At 41.8% G+C, this 24,103-nt stretch overlaps 1 protein-coding gene and 1 long non-coding RNA gene across 2 annotated transcripts in view; one reads left to right on the forward strand and one right to left on the reverse strand.

The window, feature by feature from the left end:
• The window catches only part of LOC136883529 (transient receptor potential channel pyrexia), a 434,219-nt gene that overhangs the window by 204,330 nt on the left and 205,786 nt on the right, over positions 1 to 24,103 (reverse strand). The window lies entirely within an intron of this gene.
• Positions 2,056 to 23,640, forward strand: LOC137502721 (uncharacterized). The gene is made up of 4 exons (XR_011018846.1): positions 2,056 to 2,160; positions 7,863 to 8,174; positions 20,873 to 20,929; positions 23,599 to 23,640. It is a non-coding gene; the product is annotated as an uncharacterized lncRNA (long non-coding RNA).

Raw genomic sequence — 24,103 nt, forward strand, 5'->3', positions numbered from 1 at the left:
GTGTTGCTCTGGTACAAGCCCTCACTCTGTGAACCGCCGACAGCTCACTTCTGTAGTGAAGTAATCTACAGTATTTATTTGTTGCGTGTGTATTTTCTAGGCTTTAAATCAGTGCGTACTTGTCTTGTGTTGAGTGAGAGTTGGTTGTATACTGCAAAGTATTTTCGTACTGTACAGAAATTGTTACTGAAGATTTTAGTGTTGTGGTGTGCAGCGATACGTCATGGCGTAGCTTGTCCTGATATAAAAATGCCATGTGTTTTATTTGTGCTTGGTTTTGATTTTTATCTGTTCTTTCTTAAGCTCATTTTAATTTTACCACTTTTTTCAAAACCCAATTTAAATGTTACCTACTATTGTTTCTGTGAGCTACAAGACAGCACAGTAGTACCCCGCGTTGGCTGGGGAAATGCCTTATACTTCGTTACTGAGGTTTTTCATGTGCCGTAGTGTACAAACCACCCGTCCCCTTTAGCTCATAAAAGTAATTTGCAGCTTAGTTTCTTCCGCTTTTATCTTGAACTTAAGTACTGAATTTCACACATTTATGTGCCGCCATTTTCCTGTGACGGTATTGAGCAGTCATTCGATACGGCAACCCTGTTGTTATAAAAGCAATACTGTTTTCTTAACGTGGAATGAACTATAGTGAGTCAGTGTCGTGGTCACTGAGGGCTATCAAGGCTATCAGCGAAGCCCAAGATTCAATTGAGAATGATGGAAGTCTAAGGCACATTATAATGTAAGCATCTGACACATTGTTCCATTTACAGAACTTGAAATCAGTGAGAAAAAATGACCAAGGCATCTCAGACTGATATTGCAGCCCGGACTCTCGACCCTCCCTCCTCGACTCGCCACGCGCGGCCTGCTGCTGTATATCTGATAGGAGCGTGGACCGGGGAGATAGATGTGCTAGGCTTCGGTCCGTCAGACCGCCACTACTATCAACCATGCGTTTACTCATCGTATATACTTCCTTACCTCATACTTCTGACTTAATTATATAGATAACAGAGTGTTGGTTTCACGCCCATTTACTTCTACAGCCTTGTAGGAAGACACTACAGGGCTGCTGTTGGAGGAGCAATATAGTTTTATTTTTATTGGTAGATTTGCTCAAATGAAATGCAATCTTTCTGGTTTAATGTTCTCTTTTGTAGATTAGAATCGAACCCGTCATCATTGGTCGGACACCACCACTGATCTCCGGAGGAAGCTAATTAACCACTGAAGGATTGGTACGACCGCTCTAAAATTCAATATTTTTATTTAATAGTAATAATAATAATAATAATAATAATAATAATAATAATAATACTGGGGCATGTCTTCTGCATAGGTATGGTGAAGACCTAATGAGTATAAAATAAATGGCGAAGACGTTATAAACACCCAGTCCCCAAGTCAGGGGAATTAACAGTATGAGCGGGTTGATTCTGAAAGCTGAACCGCAAACATCGGACTAAAGGCAAGCATTCTATCCATTTAGCCACAAAGCCCGACTTTCATTTGCTAAACTTTAGGTACCATCTCCACTGATCAGGGGTTGAACATTGGTAGTAGCTTGCTACTAGGAGCTTTACGTCGCACCGACACAGATAGGTCTTATGGCGACGATGGGATAGGAAAGGCCTAGGAGTTGGAAGGAAGCGGCCGTGGCCTTAATTAAGGTACAGCCCCAGCATTTGCCTGGTGTGAAAATGGGAAACCACGGAAAACCATCTTCAGGGCTGCCGATAGTGGGACTCGAACCTACTATCTCCCGGATGCAAGCTCACAGCCGCGCGCCTCTACGCGGTAGTAGTAGCTTGTGAAGCAGCCTTGAGAACACAGCAAGCTTCACCATTGGGTATTGGCTGCAGCTCAAAACACTGAGAAACACTAAACCAATCGTCGAAAGGGGGTAAAAGTAAGTCTAGTGGTAACCCACGTCCTGATACCAGCATACGCTACTGCCATACATGTTACACCATTGCTGCACTTCTTGCTTCGCAAATAAAACAGTTCCAGGAAGTGGGTGCGGTTTGTATCACGCACTGCGCATGTGGCCATCTACCATATAAGACGTGCAACTGCGGAACTGACAAGGGAGTTGTTTCCTACTTGCTATACCGTTGATGTTCTGTGATCATCAGAATCATACAATTTCCATCTCAGGTAAGTGATACAGCACTCCTCACCGTTTCGCATTTATTTACGTCTTACTTCTTCATACAGTGGCGAAGTTAGAGCTCTGGCCCCCCTATTACAGATCACAATAGACGTTATTAGTGCATTACCGGGCGAGATGGCCGTGCGGTTGGGGGTGCGCATCCGAGAGATAGTGGGTTCGAATTCCACTGTCGGCAGCCTTGAAGATGGTTTTCTGTCGTTTCCCACCAGACAAATGCTGGGGTTGTACCTTAATTAAGGCCATGGTCACTCTCTTCCCACTCCTAGCCCCTTCCTATCCCATCGTCGCCATAAGACCTATCTGTGTCGGTACGACGTAAAACAATTGTAAAAAAAGAGAGTAATAGAAAAATATCTAAATTAAAAATTAATGGCTTATGACCTCCGTAGATCTTTCGAGTTGACGCTACAGGGCGACCTGCGCGTTTGTGAGGAAGGGGCCGAACCTAGGATGAATAGGGCTACACACACGAAGACAGGTCTTATATCGGCAGTGGGACGGGACAGGGCTGGGAAAGGTAGCGGGTATAATCTTAATGAAGGTGCAATATCAGCATTTGCCTGGTGTGAAGATAATCTATATAGTAAAAAAGTTGATGAAAACTAAAGTCAGTCAGTACGGCCATTCTATCCGGTCGATTTTCTTCATTTTTGTTAACTGAAAGGTATTCATGCACAGTTTTGTCATTAGGCACTATAAATGACTTAACTTTCGCCTTCCTCAGATTATTTGATTTTTCAATGTTTTGTCTCTTTGAAGCAATCATATCTTTGGTTCTAATTGAGGTACGGAGTTCGTTTTGGTCTAACAACACTCAGTGGATCAAGCAATTTCTTTTGAGGTAATAACTACTTAAATTGGTAGATTCTGAGAAAATTTATGAAGATCTTTCAAGGACTTTTTAACAATTCAGCGCGTAGTGTTGTTCCAAGGAACGTTTAATTCAATTTCTTTGTGTGATGTATTTTCAAGTGTTTTGTTGGACCGGGAAAACTTGAACGCTGGTCGACTGAACGGCATGTTCTGAGCTGTCAGCGGAGAGATGGATAGAACGACATTAGTAAACGAATAAGTTAGGGCGGTGTTTTGAAATGTACAATATAGGCTACAGAGAACGAATTGAGGTAAATATTCATTCATAGTAAGTGTAATTGGGGTTTCGAATAATTTACCAAGGGAGATGTTCGATAAATTTCCAACTTCTTTGACATAATAATAATAATTTCTTGTGGCTATTTCTAGCCGAGTGCAGCCCTTGTAAGGCAGACCCTCCGATGAGGGTGGGCGGCATCTGCCATTTGTAGGTAACTGCGTGTTGTTGTGGTGGAGGATGGTGTTATGTGTGGTGTGTGAGTTGCAGGGATGTTGGGGACAGCACAAACACCCAGCCCCCGGGCCATTGGAATTAACCAATGAAGGTTAAAATCCCCGACCCGGCCGGGAATCGAACCCGGGACCCACTGAACCGAAGGCCAGCACGCTGACCATTCAGCCAACAAGTCGATCTTTGACATTATGAAAATACTAGACAAAAACTGATAGGGAATCTGCCCTAAATGCAGATCATTAGTGATTGTAAAAAAAGAAGTGAAAATGAAGACAAATTCCTATCCCTGAACATTAAAAATTTTAATGTGTATTAATTAAACTAATGTCCTTTTCTTAGTCTAACTAATAAAAACGACGAATTTTTAATATGTATACATTTTATATATCCAGTGGCTGGTTATGCCTAGCAGGGATATATCGGACACATCCACAGGCTGCAGTGGTCCAAGGTAGATGGGAGGAAATCTGCCCCATCCCACCCCCTAATCCTTACAAATTCATACAATTGATTCAATATTACTGACAGTAAAATTGCAAGCGTACCGTACGCTTTTAAATTAAATTAATTCTTCCTCTGTTCCGCAGTCAACGTCGAGGTCATATCGTGTGTTGCGCCAATACAGTAGGCATACTTACAGCTTCGCAAACAAAATCGTTGCATGAAATGCTGATTATGAGATAATGATAATCGCTGTTCTGATAAAGAATTAGCAGATAAGATGTGCAGCTGTGGAACAGACAAGAGAGAGTTGTTTCTTGCTTCACATTTTCTGTACACTTTTTTCTGTTTCTTCTTTTTGCTATTTGCTTTACATCGCACCGACAAAGATAGGTCTTATGGCGACGATGGGACAGAAAAGGTCTAGGAATGGGAAGGAAGCGACCGCGGCCTTAATTAGGGTACAGCTCCGGCATTTGCCTGGTGTGGAAATGGGAAACCACGGAAAACCATCTTCAGGGCTGCCGACAGTGGGATTCGAACCCACTATCTTGCTTTTTGTTTATATATTTTCTAGCAAGATACGAGCGCTTCGCTACGGTTTTAAAATGAAAGTTATTATTCAAAATTTTACATTTAGGAGAGTCCACTGTCAGCTGAACCTGTAAAATACGTCCTCAGTTCGTATGTCAGACGGTTCTGGGGGAATAATTATTTATTTTATTATCTACCACTCACTTGAACCTCGTACGGAAGAATTTGAATGTTTTAAAACATATCACGGGTATCTTGCTAGTATATAGAATAACTTGTCTTGACTGACTGATTCATCATCGCCGATCCAAAACTACAGGACATAAAGGAATGAAATTTGGGGGTTACATTTATATTACAATGTAGGTGATCACTATGGGAGGATTTTCGGATATTCAGTCGCTAAGAGATTGAAAAGGGGGTGAATTTTTAAAGTGAGTGTATCTATATCTCGAAAACTGAACAGTTTAAGGACATGAAAATTGGTATTTGAAATCAGCTTTAAAAATAAAGACTTTTTTTGAAAATCCTGTTAAGGGGATGAAAAAGGAGAAAAGGGGGTTGAATACGCTTTATGTGGTATGTGATACACGTATCCTCATACAAAGAATTAAAACTCATTTTTCAGTTCGTTTACCCACCCTTGGTCTAATTCGATTTTCCGAAAAAAAGGGGTGTTTTTTAATTTCTAAAGTTCCAAATACGAATTTTCATGTTTTTAAGATATAAGAATCCTCATAAATAGAATTCAACCCTTTTCGATCCCCTTTTACACCCCCGTTAAATGGATTTTACGAAAACAAAAATATACGTCTTTCTTTATTTTTGAAGTTATATGTATAGATAGATTAAGTGGCGAAGTTAGCATTCTCAGATTATTACTGCGTTATTGTAAATGTAATGGCTGTCACTTACAATTAATGAGACAACCCCGAATACGTTAAATAGGAAATTAAAAAAACGTACAGTTAATTCCAATTACAAATAATGGATGAGATTAAATCTTATGAGCTATTTAGGGAATAAACAATAATAGAAATATATCTATATTAGGCCTAAGAATTAATGGAGTAAAACCTTCGTAAATATTATGAGTGATGCTTATGGGAATCCTGCGCGTTTGTGACGATGGGGCGAGAGCCCGGTGCCTTAACGTTGTGTGTTTCATGTCACTCCGACACAGACAGGTCTCATGGTGTAAGAGAGGGGAGAAAGCGACTGTGGTAGTGGTGCATCCTCGGCATTTGTCTGGTGTGAGAATGGGAAACCACGGAAAAACCATCTTCAGGGCTGCCGGCAGGGGAGTTTGAACCCACCGTCTCTCAAAAGCTAACTCACAACAACGTGATCCAAACTTACTCTGTCAACTTAAAATACAACTTGTGAAGTAATTAATATGACACGTAGGTTAATGTTATCTATCCTTCCAGCCTATAAGTTGGGCTCCGGCTATTAATCCCAGGGTGGAATACGGCTGATCCCAGGTGATATTTCGAAATAAAAATAAAAAGCAAAGCAAAGTCATCTCCGTACAGGCCATGAAGGCCTCTGGAGGGATGGAAGGTAAAGGCTTCGACAATTCATAACCACTTGGTGGGGTAGAGTGGTTAGATCTACGCCCGGCCGCTTTTGCCCCCAGCTGGTGTAGGCTGAGTGAACCTCAGGGCCATGTGCACCTCCGGAAGTGGAAATCACGTTTCTTAAATTTTACGACTTCCTGATGGGGATTCGAACCCACGTCCTTCCGGGTGAATCAAGCCCGCCTTTACCGCCGCGGCCAGGCAGCCCCTTAATATGTTTTCGCCCGGTATTGAACCAGGGTCCTTCCGCGTGTGAGGGGGGTGTGATAACCACTACACCACGGAAACAAACAATCAAAATAAAAACTAAACTTAAATTAGTACGCAGGAAAGATAAAAGAGTTAAAAAATAATAATAAAAGGATTATGAATGAGAACTTCTGCAAACTAATTTATTTTAAACCTTGGCAGCACGACAAAGAAAGAGAAATAAAGAACAAACAAGTAAAAACCATTTATAAAATTTCACAAGGTCAACTGACATGAAAAAACTAATAATCCACACGGATATTACGTAATTCCGTTATATCTTCAAAGTCTTATTGTTCAATTGAGCACAAATGCATCACTTATTACATTATTGTTAAGTCGGTTTGTTTTAAAATTAATTTCCACTCATTAACTCCTTGACACAATACAACACTCTCTCAAAATCTTGACATCCTAGGAAAAACACACATCGAGTGGTTTAAAGGTCCTCATTACTCAACGGTCATCTACGGTCGAGCAGAGCAGTCAGCCAGCTGAAGCGACAGATCCAGACCAATCCTGTTTAGGATTCCTTTGGTCAGGTTACTACACTGGGTTTCGTAGCAGAAACATTTCAGGAGGAAAGAACTTTTCCTAATGCTTCCAATCCTTACCCTGAAGGGCTAAGGCGGGCCACTTAAAGGGTGACGTCCTCTCGCATGGTGAAGGGAAAGAAGGGAGTGCTGCATCGTCCAGGCAAAACATGTAAGTGAGACTGTGAAACCAGAGAATACCACCATGACAGCTTACGGTGGGACTCAACCCATCCGCCTCCCGAGTACAGATCTTGGCTCCATCTCTCTCTGCTTGGTTAAGAAAAAGTTCGATACGCACTCTACTCTTTAGAGTGAAAGGTTTGCAAGCCATCGGCGAGAGTAAAGTGCTAGTGTTAAGGATCAGTGTGGAATACGAGAGATCCCGAGGTAGACCGATCGTTCGCTGGCTGTTCACTTATTAGAAGCATTTAAAGGGTAAGGCTGACGACAAGCCAAATTAAAACAAGACTGGCATTCATTAAAATATAAGCATTTCACAAATAATTTTTTATGGAGAATGAAAATTAATAGTTGCTTGTTAATGTCAGTCTTCATTCACTCACACGTGTATGAGAAACAAATATTGCAAGAAATGACATCGAAATAAGCAATTTTAAAACAAAAGAAGAATAAAAAGGAAGTAAGTTAAAAGATGGCACAAAAACTGGCAGTTAAAATGGTATACGAATAGTGTAATATGGTAAATGAAAGCAATCTCAAAGAATCCACATGAAATTTGCGGAAAATGACTTAGAATATTGTTTAGCGCAACATGATAACAAAGCAGTCAATTATAAATTCACAAAAAAAAATGTACAAAATATTCCATTATAAGTTATGTATCACAACACCATCACATAATTCACACACTACTTAAATATTTCGAATGCTACGTATGACAGCTGATGGTGAATCTGTTGAGGACCCAGCGACCCTTCAGCTGAGGACTCAACGTACATATTTTAATATATTTCACTCACCTGATTGGTTAAAATAACGGCTGTATCTTTCCTTTCCAGATCGCAGTGGAGTCCATACATGAAATTACAGGAAATACACCCGTTCGTGCAGCTGATGATACGTGCCTGTCAGATCTTCCGGTGGGATGCTGCAGATAATACAGTGTTGAATGTTTTAAAGAAACTCCATGGGGCGACGATTTACGTCAAGTTTTAGCTTGAAGACTGTGATCATTGCAAGAACTGTGTTTATCTGCTGTAAGGGGTGTGGCAGGACCATTAACTCTTAGGTTACATAAAATAGCATTGTTTTAGTTAAAACTTCACTTCAAGATGGTGCTGCGTTGACCAAGTGTCGCCTGAAGTATTTGAGTAAGTAGCTAAATATAGCATCCACACCACTTCTTTGTGTGTTTAATGTTGACAATAATATTATGTAATTAGCTACATATAACTTGTCAACGGTTAAACGTGTCGAAAAGTGTTTTGCTCTTAGTGAGCTAATGATCCAAGTTGCAGGTTCAAGAGGTAACATTACCAACTTCGTTCTTTTAAAATTAAAGTACAATCTTTTCTACAGCCAGCATTAGAGTAATGGGCATGATAAATTCACGGGTGTGATTGTTTACAAAATCCGATAACTTTAAGTAGTTGTTGAGAAAACGGAATGTTTTCAAACAAATTTCATTCGCCAGCCGTGGGGCAAAGCACACAGCCTCCAGGTACTCCCTGTATAAGCACGTAAATACTCCGGGATAATAGAAAAGCGGAAGCAAAGTCATCTCCGTACAGGCCATGAAGGCCCTTGGAGGAGTGGAAGGTAAAGGCTTCCACTATCCGTAACCTCGGCACGTGATGGCGTAGAGTGGTTAGCTCTACGCCCGGACTTCGCGATAATACTATGATTTGAAATGTGAGACTTCACAAATGTATAACTGAATGTTTGTAGTTGAACGAAAGTTGTATTTATTCAGTAAGTCCACGAACCTGCTACGCTGGCGTAGCAGGGGGAGAGGTGATACTCCCTCGTGGCGCGTCCCAGGTGGCGGACAGGGGGGTCCTAACCGGTTTGGAAATAAAATACCTCTCGTGGACCAAACACACAACCCCCTGTGGGTGGGGGACGCAGAGGAAGAATACACCCATGGTATCCCCTGCCTGTCGTAAGAGGCGACTAAAAGGGGCGACCAAGGGATGATAAGATTAGAACCATGAAACTACTTGTGCTTAGTACCACCACGCGGGGAACACCATGGGTCGCTGTTACTTGCGCGGAGTACCACCATGTTCGGTACCAAATAGGTTTGTGATTAGTAGCAATCAGGAGCACCGTGCGGTCAGGCTTTTACGGTACCTGTGATTAGTAGCACTATATGAGCGACACCAGGGTTCTGGCTTGCCTATGATTAGTACCCACTATATAAGGAACACCACGGGATAGTACGAGTCCTTGTGGTCAGTACATTAGGTGTTGAAAACCATAGGTTTGCGTTGCCTGTAAATGGCGCCGCTATGTGTGGAACACCATAGGTCTGTATTTCATGTGCGAATTTCACTACCTGTGAGTAGTACCATAATGTGTGGAATACCGCGAGTTTACGCTACTTTTGATTAGTACCGCAACATGACAAATACCATGGTTCTACTGTCCAAGCGATAATTACCATTATGAAGGGCCGATGACCTATATTTGGGACCCCTTTAGCTTGCAAGCATCATCTATTCAGTATTGAGCTATAGAAGCAGTCCCTCGGTCAGTACTACTATTGTTTTCCGTCAGTTTCTGAGACTGGGGCATTGCGGGTCGGCTCCACTGATTGTTTTAACTTCATATCCATCCCTTCATTTTTCGTCCTCACGGTCTGAATTCTGGTCAGTGGAGGATTTTGGATTTTTATTTTGTCATTACATTTCGTCTCATTTCGTACGATCAGGGGCCGATGACCTCGATGTTAGGCCCATTAAAACAACAAGCATCATCATCATATTCAGTAAGTAAACAGAAATCGAAAAGGCTATGGGGACCGTGTTGCGCCCTGGCGGCAATGCCGTGCATCAGCTTCCGGGAGTCGAGTGTAATGTGTGTGCTTATACGTCATTGTAGTTGAGGGCGAATCTTTTAGTTGAGACTAGCTGATGTACCCGCGCTTCGCTACGGGATTCTCAGAAAGATTGACCTTGTGGATTTCCTAACTGAAGTAAACAAAGCCCATTACAAAAACGTCAGTAGGAAAGTAGCGATGTTATAATAATAATAATAATAATAATAATAATAATAATAATAATAATAATAATAATTTCGTGCGGCTATTTCTAGCCGGGTGCAGCCCTTGTAAGGCAGACCCTCCGAAGAGGGTGGGCGGCATCTGCCATGTGTAGGTAACTGCGTGTTATTGTGGTGGAGGATAGTGTTGTGTGTGGTGTGTGAGTTGCAGGGATGTTGGGGACAGCACGAACACCCAGTCCCCGAGCCAAGGGAATTAACCATTTAAGGTTAAAATCTCCGACCCGGCCGGGAATCGAACCCGGGACCTCTGGGCCAAAGATAAGCACGCTATCCATTTAGCCATGGAGCCGGACAAAGTTATCTTATAAAAGACTTGATCAACTGAAAAACCGCACATTTTCTCACTTTTAACGAACAGTACTGCGGTGCCGATCTAACAGTCCAAAGTTCCAGAGCTGGAATGACCACGCCACAGACATCCATCATCACTCCTCTGCCATAATTCTCTTAAATATGCAAACTGCTCATTCCAATCAGTGCCTCAGAGTACGGATTGAACAGCTCGAATGCTATGATGAACCAGTGTGTTATGTACCAGTAGTATCAGAAAATTTATGAACCAGAGGAATAGCATGCTAAAGAAGAAAGTTATCCAACTCCCCAGATACTTTCCGCTAATATTCAGGCAGGCTGTTACACTCGGTACGACCGGGCGAGTTGGCTGTGTGGTTAGGGGCGCGCAGCTGTGAGCTTGCATCCGGTGGATTCGAACCCCACTGTCGGCAACCCTGAAGAAGGTATTCCGTGGCTTCCCATTTTCGCACCAGGCAAATACTGGGGCTGTATCTTAATTAAGGTCAAGGCCGCTTCCTTCACACTCCTAGCCCTTTCCTATCCCATCGTCGCCATAAGACCTATATGTGTCGGTACGACGTAAGGCAATTTTCATCCTAACTATCGTAGATGTGTGGCAACAGAAGACACAAAGGCCACCACAACAAACAATGGTCAATGTAATGTTATTGTTGATCAATGCTACGCGCTATCAATATTGTAGGCCTTCACATTTAGTTTTCTTCCGACCCTGAAATACCACTCTTATCATAGTCGGTACGATAAAATTGAATAAAACATAAATGGTCGGAAATTGTATTCTCTATAACTTTTGTTATGTAGTACTTTGCGATAGGACCAATAACATAGGTATTTAAAAACTAAATTTTAGGCGTCTTCCCCTAAACTACGATTTTATACAGGGCGCATAAAACTGTTTATAGTTTAGACTGTAGTTTCTTATTCCCCGACTCTATATACCAACTTTCATTAAATTCTGTTAACCCATTTTCTCGTGGCTCGGCGTTGATATGGACTTGGCAACAAAAATACAAATTCATTAATATCTGTGTTATCAAAACCGGTGCGGCAACAATGTATGACATAAATGATCGGAAATTTAATTCTATATAACTTTAGTTATGTAGTATTTATCGATAGGACCACTAATAATATAAATATTTGATGATTAAATTTTAGGCCTTCCCCTAAACTACCATTTCACTCAGCGTGAGTAAAATGATTTATAGCCTAGATTGTAGAGGCTTATCCCCCGACTTCACATACCGATTTTCATTACATTCTCTTCAGCCGTTTTCTTGTGATGCGTGTACATACATACAGACAGACAGACAGATAGACAGACAGACAGACAGACAGAAATTACGGAAAAGTAAAAAGTGCATTTCCTTGTTGCTATGGACATGACCGATACAGATATACAATTCTTTTCAAATTCTGAGCAATGTACAGGCAAAACTCTTATTTTATACATATAGATGACTGAAGTTTGTGATTGTGGTTCTTGTAAGAGTAAGTGTGGGGTGTAATTTTACATACAAAAACTGTTCGCCTGGAACGAACTGTTCTGACAGGAAAGAACATGCAAATAGGCGTAAAGCTTGGATTATCGCTTCGAGGAGGGACACAATACTGACAGGAAGCCGTGGACTCCAACTAAACATTCTCGCGTTTCTAGTCGACATTTCATTAATGACACACCTACGAGAGAGCCTGATAGCCCAGGATATACAAAGGCTAGCTTCGCTACGGGATTCTCAGGAACACTGACTGTGGTTTACCTAACTAAAGTCAACATAGGTGATTACGGAAACGTCAGTAGGAATGGAGCGGTTAAGAGCCATGTCATCATATAAAATACTCGATCAAATGAAAAAACGCACATATTCTCACTTTTAACGAACAGTACTACAGTGCCGATCTAACAGTCCTAAGTTCCAGAGCTGGAATGACCAGGCCGCAGACAGCCGTGAACACTCCTCTGCCTTTATTCCGTTAAAAATGCACACTGCTCATGCCAATCACTGCCTCAGAGTTCGGACTGAACAGCTCTAATGCTATTTTGAATCAGTGTGTTACGTACTAGTAGTATCAGAAAATTTATGAACCAGAGGAATGGTATGTTAAAGAAGAAAGTTATCTAACTCCCCAGCTACTTCCCACCAATATTCAGGCAGGCTGTTACACTCGGTACGACCGGGGAAGTAGACCGTGTGGTTAGGGGTGCGAAGATGTGAGTTTGCATCCGGAAGATAGTGGATTCGAGCCACACTGTCAGCATCCCTGAAGGTAGTATGTCGTGGTTTTCCATTTTCACACCAGGCAAATGCTGGGGCTTCCGTCACCTCCTAGCCCTTTCCTATCCCATCGTCCCCATAAAAACTATCTGCATCGGTGCGATGAAAAGCAAATTAAAAAAATACTTGGTACGCAGCAGTAATCCTATCTGTTGGAGATGAGCGGCAACAGAAGACACAAAGTACATCACAACAAACAATGGTCAATGTAATGTTATTGTTAATCAATTTTATGCGCTTTCTATATTGTAGGCATTCACATTTAGTTTTCTTTCGACTCTGTGATACTAGGGCGTCTTCTAAAATTATTTATAGCGTAGACTGTAACTCCTTATTCTCCGATTTTACACACAGATTTTCATTAAGTTCTGTTTACCCATTTTCTCGTGACTTGGCGCTGATATGGACTTAGCAACAAAAATCCTAATTCATGAATATCTCTGTGATCATAACCGGTACGGCAACAATGTATAAGACATAAATGATCGCAAATGTAATGCTGTATAACTTCAGCTATGTAGCATTTGCCGATAGAGGCACCAATAACAAATATTTGAGAATAAAATCTTAGGCCCTCCGCTAAACTACCATTTTACTCAGCGTGAATACAATTATTTATGGCCTGGATTATAGCGACTTATTCCCCGACTTTGCATACCGATTGTCATTAAGATTAGACCACTAATAACATAAATATTTCAGAATTCTTTTTTTTTTTTTTTTTTTTTGCTGGTGGCTTTACGTCGCACCGACACAGAAAGGTCTTATGGCGATGATGGGATAGGAAAGGCCTAGGAGTTGTTAGGAAGCGGCCGTGGCCTTAATTAAGGTACAGCCCTAGCATTTGACTGGTGTGAAAATGGGAAACCACAGAAAACCATCTTCAGGGCTGCCGACAGTGGGATTCGACCGCACTATCTCCCGCATGCAAGCTCAGAGCCGCGTGCCTCTAACTGCTCGGCCAACTCCCCAGTAGAATTAAATTTTAGGCCTTCCCCTCAACTACCATTTCACTCAGCGTGAAAACATTATTTGTAGCGACATATTCCCCAAATTTGCATACCGATTTTCATTAAATTCTCTTCAGCCGTTATCTCGTGATAAGTATATATACATATATACTGTACATACATACATACATACAGACAGACAGACAGACAGACAGACAGACAGACAGACAGACAGACAGACAGACAGACAGACAGACATTACGGACCGGGTGAGTTGGCCGTGCGGTTAGGGGTGCGCAGCTGAGAACTCGCATCCGGGAGATAGTGGGTTCGAACCCCACTGTCGGCAGCTCTGAAGATGGTTTTCCGTGGTTTCCCATTTTCATACCAGGAAAATGCTGGGGCTGTACCTTAATTAAGGCCAAGGCCGCTTTCCTTCCCATTCCTAGACCTTTCCTTTCCCATCATCGCCGTAAGACCTATCTGTGTTGATGCGACGTAAAACTAATAGAAAAAAATTACGGAAAATTAAAAAGTGCTTTTCCTTGTTACTGTGGACACGACTCATACAGAAATATCATCCTTTTTAAATTCTGAGCAAATTAGGCCTACAGACAAAACTCTTACTTTATATATATATAGATTACACATGGCCCAGTAATCACACAATTTGCGTAGTTAATATTACGATGAGGTAACAGAGAAGAAAGGACAGACATAGGAAATACGAAATAGAAGAGAATTGTTCTTGGACGAATTACGGAACTCACGTTAGTCCTGCCATAACTTATCTAACAGCAGGAGAATTGATATGTTTATTTTGCACCATAAATTTATGAGCTTCCCGACTGGTAAACAGACGTCCTTCCTATCATGAAACGAATTGTTATCGTACAGTTAATGAAAGCGAGTGTACTTAGATGCTATTCAGTGGTTAATTTGTCTAGTTTGAAATTAACAAAATTATTCTTTTCGGTCTGTTCATCTACTCCACTTCTCAAATGGTCCACAATCGAACTTGAAATTACAGAAGTTTCACTTTCTTTTTGAGAAATTATTGTAGGTAACCTCTTATTTTCAGCATTATAGGCCACTTGTATTCTCCGTCCCGCGGAGTAGGGAAAATAATAGTAATCCACCAGCTGTAATAATCACTTAACACTTTTCAGTGTATTAGATAGTATCTTGCTGTTATATTCGTGTGTATCTTTGGGTACGGTAATGCTTTCGATACTTCAGCAGTTTTAATTTCTATTAGAGTGAAGTAGGACGAAGTAGTGCATTTAACTTTGTTGATAATCCTTTACTAGTTCTTGCGAATTTCAAACTTGAACTGCCATTTTTAATTTCTCTTTGTGTTTAGTAATAACCTACTGTAATTAGGATACGTCTGAAGGTAGTTTAAAAATTATTGTAGTGCACTGTATTATCTTATTATAAATTAGCGTGCTTGTTCTGTTATTGTGAAATATTTGTGTAGTAGACGTACCTGTAGACACTCTCATACTATATTTCTGTTATTGTAATTAGGTTGGGCTTAACTGCAGTTTAGAATTGTGTAATTCTTGTGTATTCCTTTCGGTATTCAATAATTAACGGCAGTTTTTATCCTGTTATGGTGTTGTAGGACAAAAATATAGTACCACTGAGTAGTATTGTAGTGCAGTAGTATGTTAATTACCTTATTGTCATGTGATCTTTGTGTACTAACCTAGACAACATTTCTTTCCTTTCAATTTTTTGTCCACGGAAAAATATTTTTTATTATTCCGTAAAGAATGGCCAAGAAGTGCAAGTGTTGGAACTGTGGGTGTGGCCAGGAATTAATAAGTATGAGGGAGGAGTTGGAGAGTTTGAGGTAGATAATTAGGATTCTCTCAGAGGACATGAAGGAAAGTAGGCCTCCCTCAAACAATGCACAAGATACAGTAGTTGTAAAGGAGGAATGGGAATGAAAGGGGGGAATTGAAGAAGATAGGTGGTCTAATGTTTTAAGGGGAAGGACATTGCAGGATAAGGATACTATTCAGGATCAGAATTCAGGACAGGCTCCTGTGAGAAATCGGTGTGAGTCACCGCAGCTATAGCAACAGAGGGAAGATGAGGAACAGAGCACTGTTGCTGAGAAGTGTGGAAGTAGGAGGAAAGGACAAGGTAGGTAAAGGAAATGTAGAGTAGAAGAAAGGAAAAGACAGGTGGAACAGGGTCATGGAAGGGAGAAAAGGGAGGAGGAAGGAGCTCCTGCAGCCGGCAGGAGCGATAGGGCTGAACAGGAGGGGAGGGGATAAAATGAGGTGGGTAGTGTTGAGACTCTGGTCACGGGGGATTCTATTGTTAGCCACGTGGAGAAAGTGTACGAAGGAAAGGGAACCAGGGTAGTTTTCTATCCAGGAATTAGGTTGAGGCAGATGTTGAGAAAAGTAGCAGAGAAGGAGGAGGGGAAAGGAAAAGGTGGTAGTGTTTCACGTTGGTACCAACAACATAAGGAAAGCAGGTACAGGCGTAAGTAACATCAGAGTTGGGGATGTGTGGGATCTGGTAAATTCAGTACAGGTGAAGTTTAAGGAAGCGGAGATTGTTAGTGGAATGCTATGTAGGAGGGATACTGATTGGACGGTGATTACGGATTTACATGGTACTACGAAGTGGGTATGTGGGAAGCTGGAAGTGAGATTTCTAGATCCTCATGGGTGGGTAAGAGATAGGGATCTACACTCAGATGGCCTTCACTTATACCGCAGTGTTACGTGTAAGTTAAGAAATTTGTTTAAAAGCGTTATAGGGAGGTAATTTCAGGGAAACGGGGTGATCTAGGAAGCGGTGGTAAAGGTAATCTGGAAGACAAGCAGGGATGATATACAGTTGCTAGTGTTGAACTGTCGAAGTATTGTAAAGGAAGGAATAGAATTAAGTAATTGAATAGATATATACTACCAGATATTGTAATGGGAGCTGAACCATGGCTGAGAAATTATATAATGTATGCCGAAATTTTCTCGCCGGCCCCATGGTTTAGGGGTAAGCGAGCCTGCCTCATACCAGGAGGCCCCATGTTCGACACTTGGCCAGGTCAGGAATTTTTACCTTGATCTGAGGGCTGGTTCGAGGTACACTCAGCCTACGTGATTAGATTTGAGGAGTTATCTGACGGTGAGGTAACGGCCCCGGTCTAGAAACCCAAGAATAACGACCGCGAGGATTCGTCGTGCCGACTACACGACACCTCGTAATCTGCTGGCCTTCGGACTGAACAGCGGTCGCTTGGTAGGCCAAGGCCCTTCAAGGACTGTTGTGCAATGTGGTTAGTTGGAACTTTTCTCACGGGACGGGAGTGTGTATCGTAGAGAAAGGATGAGAATGGTAGGAGGGGTGTATTCATTCTGGTGCAAGAATTTGTGAGCTACGTAAAAGTTACGGATGGCATACATGAAATTCTAAGTGTAAGACTCTTCTCCAAAGATAATAGGCAACTTGATATCTTTGGAGTGTACAGACTTGGGAAGGGTATCACTGACGCTGATCCGCGATTATTTGATAAGATAATCAGCTATGTGGGAAGCGATATGGAAAGCAACGTGTTTGTAACGGGTGTTATCAATTTACAAAACGTCAATTGGGAAGGTAATGCGAAAGACAGGAAGCATGACCAACAAATGGCAAATAAGTTAATAATGGGAAGGGCAGCTCATTCAGAAGCAGATGGAACCAACTAGAGGAAAGAATATTATGGACGTGGTGCTGGTAAAATCAGATTAGCTCTATAGCGAAACCGAAGTAATAGATGATATTAGTGATCACGGAGCTTTTTTTTTGTCGTAGTTAAAAATAAACTGATAGAAAGCAAGACCTTAAAAGTAGGACTATTTGGCAGTACTACATGGCTGATGAAATAGACATGAGGGAGTTTTTAAAAATTAACTATGATCGGTGGAAAACGGTAAATAAAAATGTAAACAGACTCTGGGGTGGGTTTAGAGCAATTGTTGAGGAATTTGAAAAGAGGTTTGTACCTTTAAAGGTGGTAAGGAATGGTAAAGACCCACCTTATCATAATAGAGAAATAAAGCGACTAAGAAGGAGGTGCAGGTTGAAAGAAATGGAGCCAGAAATGGCTGTGGAAGTAAGGATATTTTGAAGGAACTTACTAGGAAATTGAATCTAGCGAAGAAGACAGCTAAGGATAACATGATGGCAATCACAATTGGCAGTCATACAAATTTTAGTGAAAAGTGGAAGGGTATGTATAGGTATTTTAAAGCAGAAACAGGTTCCAAGAAGGACATACCAGGAATCATTAATGAACAAGGGGAGTGTGTATGCGAGGATCTTCGAAAGGCAGAAGTATTCACTCAGCAGTATATAAAGATTGTTGGTTACAAGGATAATGTCCAGATAGAGGAGATGACTAATAAAAGAAGTATTAAAATTTAACTATAATATAACGACATTCACAATAAGGTACAAAAGTTGAAAACTAGGAAAGCAACTGGATTTGATAAGATTTCGAGGGATATACTAAAGACAATTGGTTGGCATATAATACCTTATCTGATGTACTTATTTCATTAGTGTTTACATGAAGGAGCTACACCAAATGAATTAATTTATTTAATCGTATGGTGATTTTATACAATATATATATAAGGCAAAATCAAGCCTTGAAGTCCATCCTTCTCAGCCATTCAGTTAAACCGGGTGTGAGAGCGAACAAATCGTCAGGAGTGCAAGGGTACGAATGAAGAGGACAGCGTTGGACCAGATGTTCAATCGGCTGTTCTTCCAGGTTACAATCACATATTGGTGAACTGATCCAACCCCACCTGTACCTGAAATAATTGCAACAACCATGTCCAGTCCTTAACCTATTGATACGGCACCAGAGGTTCCTCAGTAGGTCAAAACCGTTTGGCTTCTTTGTGGGATCAATATGGTGGACACTTGTTCCCAGTGTTTTTGTTGACCACTCATGCTTCCAGCTTTCATTTAGGTTAGATCCATCTGCAATGAGTTGTCCTGCAATGATACTTGCTGGTATTCTTGATTGCAGTCGCTGCAGTGACGGATGACAGAATTCTTGGAGCAGTGGAAAAGAGGGTGATGCAAAGATTTTCTTAGCTTCCCTTAGTAGAGCTTGCTTCCACTTTAAGTGAGATGGAGGGATGTGACTCAGCACAGGTAACCGGTGACATGGAGTTGATTTGATGGTTCCAGTAATGCAACGCACTGTGTCGTTCAATTTTGTGTCTACCTTCCTCACATGAACACTTTCCAACCACACAGGAGCACAGCACTCAGCAGCCGAGTAGACAAGGCTTATGCCAGTTAAACTTAGACAATCAGCAGAGGCTCCTCAGGAGGTACCACAGAGCTTATGAAGTATGTTGTTTCTTGCAGCGACTTTATGAGAAAGCTTAGTGATGTGCTCTTTGAAGTTCAGGGTTCTATCTAAAGTGACTCCAAGATATTTTGGGAAGGGATTGCACCTCAGCTTTCGTCCATTGAGCCATGAAAGAATGCAAGCATGGCGCACACCACGAACACAATTCACATGAAGAGTTTTCGAGTTCTGTCACCTTAACGGTTTTCTTCACGAGATGGCAAACGTCCACCATGACGTCTTACTTTTCACTCCCATCGACATATGAATTGCTAATCTTCCCGGCTACAACGGCTACTAAAGCTTCAGTTCTCAACAAAACAACTCAGCGGACACTAAGTTCACCTCAAAATGAGAGTTCAAAGTCCTTGAAATATGGTGGAGTTCATGCCAAGCCGATAATAAGACTTATGACGGTAAATACAGGCACATTTGAGACCATCGATGTGGCGAGGGTAGCAGCCAGCAGCGTGGCGATAAGCCGGGATCTAGGGTAAAGGTGGTGGTGGTGGTGATTATTGTTTTAAGAGGAAGTACAACTAGGCAACCATCCTCTATATAACACTAATCAGAGAGAAAAAATGGAAGGGGTCCGACACTTCGAAAAATGAAGATATCGGCCAAAGGAAGACAAGGGCCACGAAGGCGTGAAAATAAAAGACTCCCTAGCCCTCGCAAACCTAATAGCGTCGGGGTCGGAAAAGAACAAGAGTTGACCAAGGGAGGTCGGACAGGATAGATTAAAGTGAGGAGCATGGCATAAGTAAGTGGAAGGAATGCCAGGGCTCAGCTGAGGGCCCCGTGGTCGCCAGCCCACGCTCCAAAGTTCAAAGCCCCTGAGGCCCCTTTTAGTCGCCTCTTACGACAGGCAGGGGATACTGTGGGTGTTATTCTACCGCCCCCACCCACAGGGGGAGATCCAGGGTAAAATCACCGACTGAGATCCAATGGTTTGTTTCATCATCGCCTAACATCGAGCAGCGGAGGCTTGGCGATGTGCCAGTAGCGAAGCTGCAGTATATACGTGCCCTAATATCGGGATAATGGTCCACTTCCGCAGCTAAACCTTGGTACAATTAGTTGCCATGTCGGGTTCCCGGGTTCGATTCAACCCTTTGCAAGAAATGTAAGATTGGAGGGAAGGCTCGCATGTGCTTGAAAAGGTATGTTACATGCAGCTCACCTGTAAAGAGCTGCAGCTCTCAGTACGAAGTCATGAGTTTAGACTAAATTACATGTCCCTTAGAGGCCAACGCATACCTGTTAATAACGACATCATACATGTCATTATTGTGGCCTTGAGGTACCTAGCGATATGGAATGTATTGCTTACAGTTTGCCACAAACACGTCGATTTTCATTACGCCAGCTTTCCGTGCATCTGGTCAGAATTGCTGTGTTAACCAAGTTACAAGCTCATGTTTGATATCGATAGCTCTTATGGTATTTTATCGTATTCTCACTGATAACTGTTGTTTTTACTCCAGTGCATTATTCCCATAAACTTTATTCTGGGCCAGTCTCTAGATTTTACGTATCACAAACCATTTTCATATTGTAATGCAGAGGGCGTTGTAAAGAAACACGTAAGAACAGGTTTTCAAAAATATTCTTAAGTAACCAAACTAAATTAGTGCAATGCATGCAGAAGATAATTAAACATGGGCTAGGAGAGAAGGAAACTGTACCGAGTGTTAAATTCAGTGTTTGCTCCCTTCACAGGGGAATATAGTTTAAATGATCTGAAATAGCTTCATACAAATTTTCTCCATCGATAGTGCATAATGAAGTTCTAACCAAACATTTTATTTTCTTGACAGAGTGAATGTCGAATAAAGCACTAATAATAATAATCTTTCTTCCAGAAGCTCCGGTGCAGAGAGATTTCATCAATTCTGGTCATCATGAGCAATAGTACTCAGGTAAGTTCCTACATTCGTCTTCATCTAGATTCATGATGAACACTACATTGTCATTAATGACCGCACACCCGCAGGTACTGGCTTAACTGGAGCTGCTATGGTGTCAGCCTCTACCCTTCTAGCAAGACTTTCGGTAGATGTTTGCAACAGTGTTCTTAAATTCATGAGTGTCTCTCTGCGTGAATATTGTATGCGCGTTGAAAGTCAATGATAATATTATAATTATTCTATAATCCTAGTGTTTCATCGATTGGGGCTGAAGCCAGCTTGATAATCCTAGATGATGTCCTCTACAAAAGGGTGCGATTTCTTGAGGATGACGTTAGACAACACCTTGCAGATTACGTCCAGGAGGCTGGTTCCCCTCTAGTAGTAGTAACCGATTTGGGGCGCTTGTCTCGCTACCAGTCGGCACTTTAACTCATCCCAGAGATGCTCATTTAAGTTAAAATCAGACCTGTGGGCTAACCTTTCAATTTTACTCACTTACATATGGACCGACCACTACGTTATCACCGCTGTTTATGAACGGGTGCATTGTCATGTTAAAAGCGAAAAGGTCCGGTAACGAACTGTTGCCATAAGGTGGGTAGCATAGAATCGTCCAATAATTTCTGGCAGGCTTCAACATTCAAGGTTCGAGTAACTAAACCAGTGGTCCAAGACCAAACCACGAAAATGCCTCCTCCACTAAATTTCACAAGTGAATAATGCACTCTGCTATGTAACGCTCACTTGGCCTTAGCAAGGTCCACGCACACATTCACCAGAATGCCACAACGTATAGCTTTTGCATTGTTCTGGATCCACAGGCGACGTGCTTTGCACCACTGTAACGGACGGGGAGCGTTCAGTTAGCGATCCTAGGTTTATGAGCCTCAAACTGCCGATAGAATACAAGAGCAAACAGTTGTCGATGACCTCGCTTTGCCAATCAAAAGTCTGTGGATACTGTTTCTGACAAAGTTCACCGGTTTGATTTCACCGCACGTCGCAGATGTCAGCGGTCCAGATTTGTTAATTGGTTTTGGCTTCTCTCATCGAATTAGGGTTTTTCGTTACTCCGTGGCATTTCCTCTTCACCGCTACATGACTCACTCCTGAACGTGGCATCTGAAACTTGCCAGATATCTCGCGTATGGACTGACCGAATCAGTGGGCACGAACAATCATCCCCTATCCGTTCTCATTGAGCTCTCGTCGTACGTCCACTCCGACTGCTTCAGCTACCGCGTACTCACCCCTTTGTATATGTTCACAACATGCTTGAGCCACGTAAGGGGTCGCTCTGCTTTCCTTTCAGTGGCTGGTCGGTCATAATGGCAATGCAGTGTATCTCCACATCACCCCTCAAACGTTTATCTTGTCCTGTTTCGTTTCATGTTCCATATCACATGTTTATTACTAATTCCTCAATTTATTTCCTCGCTCCTCTTTGTTCACCTATAGTCGCTTATCTGTTCCTCCTGTCTTTCCTCTTCTGGGTCCTCCTCACTCACCTGTTCTTACACCTCCTCATATTTCAGTATTCCTCATCACAAGCCTGTTCTTATCTCATTATATTCCCGATCATTGACTATGGTTCGTTTATGATTTATCCCTAATTTCGAAGAAAAACTACCGAGGGTAAAAAACACATGGATTCGTTACGTTACCAACGCCAGAAATGAGGAATATCTAACTCCCAATTACATTCAGTTTTAATTGTTGATAGTTCAGGAGCGTGAGGAGATTTCAATAGCTGTCTAATTTCCTCGCCCTGGAGATGTCTTCCCTTATTCTCCTGCAGAGACATTTCACTCTCTCTATCGTAGGCCTGTAGATGCTTAGTTAAGATCAGATAGTGGTCTGTAAAACCGAAAAATCCTCGAAATACCCGCACATTCCTAACGCATTTCCTGAATTCTGGATCTTCCCTTTTCTTTGCCGTTACGTTCATATTTCGAACGATTGGGCCACTTTTTCCTTCTGATTAGTGTTAATAGAGGATCGTAGCCAACTTGTACTTAAACAACAACAACACCCCTAAAAAGGTATTTCAGTTATTTATTTAGTCCAAAGCTTAGAAATTGTGTTGTGGGAATGGAAATAAATGAACATTCTATTTTCCAGTCAATTGACCCGGTCAAGAATGAAGCCCTTGCGTTTTAAGGGAGTAATGAACGTTAGTTAAGTGTATGCGTGACAACGTGCAAGTGGATATTTGTTGGAGCTGAACTTTCACGACACAGTTCCCGCCAATCTATTCCCCTCCCGCAGTGCTGCATTCACTCCTTTCAGTTTCCAGTAACCGTCTCCTTCTCGATGACTGTCAACAGATCTCAAGGGCACACTCCCACGGACTGCCCCATGTTGCCTGTTCCCGGTCAGCAGCACATCACTGCACTATTTATTTGAGTAGCACAAGAAACGCTGTGTACCAGGAAGTCTTGTTCAGTAGTAGCGGCACCTTGAACCTTTTGAACCCGTCAATGTCGTCTCTTTCATTCGCAGGCTTGTCCTTTCCCAGGGGTTCGTCCCTATATTTCTACCTTTGAAACACCTTGAATATTGACACACAGTGATCGGGTTTCGATTTTGTGACCTCGTTGCGGCAGAGCACTGCCACATACCTGACTGTCTGAGGACTGGTTCTTAAATAGCTAATGTAATTTCTCTTTTCATTTCAGGATGGAGGAGGCACCAGCACTCCTGATCAAGCGCCAGGGTAAGATAATTAACAAACATGTGTCCTGTGCAATAAAATATTATTAATAATAATAATAAACATCGAACAGGGGTCCTCTGAAGCGAAGACCATTGAGACAAGGAGCAGGCATAAATTCGTGTCCTCGTCCCCGGGTGGTAAGCTGTAGGCTATGTGCGTAGTACCACATACCAACCCTCCTGCCAATATGAAATTCCTGGCAGTAACAGAAATCGAACCCGAACCCCCGAGGAGTGGAGGTTTTAGCCAACGATTACACTCCGAAGACGGATAATAATAATAATAATAATAATAATAATAATAATAATAATAATAGTTATCTGTGAAACGCAGAGGTGAAAGAAAGTGCGGGCTGGAATGGGTCTATCTACGAGAGTCAAAGATTAATTTAAAACTTTAAAATAAAGGTTATATTTCTTTTCAGATTTTAAATTTTACAAACAACAAGATTTCAGGTACAGGTAGTT

This window comes from Anabrus simplex, chromosome 11, assembly GCF_040414725.1.
Source record: "Anabrus simplex isolate iqAnaSimp1 chromosome 11, ASM4041472v1, whole genome shotgun sequence".
Classification (NCBI taxonomy): Eukaryota; Metazoa; Arthropoda; class Insecta; order Orthoptera; family Tettigoniidae; genus Anabrus; species Anabrus simplex.